At 35.0% G+C, this 1,410-nt stretch overlaps 1 long non-coding RNA gene across 1 annotated transcript; it reads left to right on the top strand.

Annotated features, from left to right (window-relative positions):
• The first annotated feature begins 599 nt into the window (after positions 1-599).
• Positions 600-1,167, top strand: LOC123049225 (uncharacterized). The gene is made up of 3 exons (XR_006423492.1): positions 600-677; positions 795-918; positions 1,032-1,167. It is a non-coding gene; the product is annotated as an uncharacterized lncRNA (long non-coding RNA).
• The last annotated feature ends 243 nt before the right edge of the window (positions 1,168-1,410 follow it).

The raw sequence follows: 1,410 nt of genomic DNA, 5'->3' as shown, positions 1-1,410 counted from the left end.
AACTATGTGAACATTGTCAGCTTAGTAAAATGGTATGAACTTGTGTGCCATACACATAGCAGGTCGAAAAACTACCATTGTATTTGCATATACTGCTTGTGACACAATCTTCTGAAAACATGTTGGTGGTCATTGGTCAACAAATGTTTTCAGCATTCGGCACGGTGTTAATTATCTTGAATTTATTGTGCTTCTAGAATTATAGATTTCCGAATAATTAGATGGTCAGCTATGCAATATAATATTCCCATAGTATTGAAATATTCTGTTCTGCAAATAGTCCTTCAGCAAATGGCGCTTACACTTAATATGGGATACTCCAAATCCATAAGAGCAGGCTATATCTGATATTTTCTCCATACAGAGTCGGCAGCGACTTGATTTATATTTTCCGCTACTTGTCAATATGATGGCCCGTTGTATATAAATGAGGCATGGCCATCACTTATACTTGGGAACTACTTTTCAGTGATAGCTGTATTGACTAAGGTACTATTTTTTCTTTCTTAAAGATTGATTTCTTCAGTGGTGTGTGTTTTACTTTACAGTTTTGATAAGATTCCATTGCCAACACACTTTTTCTTGACAGGGAACTACGACGGGCTTATGCTTACTGAACTATATTCGAAACTATCAGAGTGTATAGCAGATTAGAGCAGATTACAGCAGCCTTAAAGGTAAAATGATCTGAAATTTTTTTCCACAATACACAGGTAGTACATAGTAATAGCCCTCTTAATAATTCCTATATAAAAGTATGATCTAAACATTTTGTTGAGTTGTTTTTGCACCAGATTGTTGGCCATTAACGGTTATCCATGGCACTAAAACTACTTGATCTCAATACATTCACCTCACAACACTTGTTGGCGAAAACATGTGCTATAGCACCAAAGAAGTTGAGGTCAAATTAATGAGGTGATAGCTAAACTCCTTAAACTGGATATATTTGTGTTTTGTTTGCTTCAAGTATATATACATATATTCCTTGATCAAAACTCATTGACACTGCTACCACTAATTTGCTTCAGGTCATCGACTTGAAGATTGATAAATATGGTTCTGTTATTATGCAGGAATTGTGTGATCTGAGGAGAAACTATTCTCTTGCAAATCGGATAATTGTTGTAGGAATTAAAAGGCACATGATTGTACTGTTGTTCTGGGATTTCGTTTCTTACGTTCCTCGACCCTGATGTCTACATGAGGTGTGAGTTCAACGGATAAAGGAAATCACATTACTAATAGAATGGTAGGAAGAATCACGGTGATTCATACAAAATTCACTTAATTTTTCATATAACGAATCATATAATTTATCAGCTGCCTCAACGGCTCACACTTTTGCAAGTCTTCATATTTTAGAAAATACGACTGAATTTGATAATTGAATCAAATGCAGTTATATGT

Source organism: Triticum aestivum, chromosome 2D, assembly GCF_018294505.1.
Source record: "Triticum aestivum cultivar Chinese Spring chromosome 2D, IWGSC CS RefSeq v2.1, whole genome shotgun sequence".
Classification (NCBI taxonomy): Eukaryota; Viridiplantae; Streptophyta; class Magnoliopsida; order Poales; family Poaceae; genus Triticum; species Triticum aestivum.
Note: the sequence above shows the minus strand (reverse complement) of the source record. Positions and strands in the feature narration are given on the sequence as shown.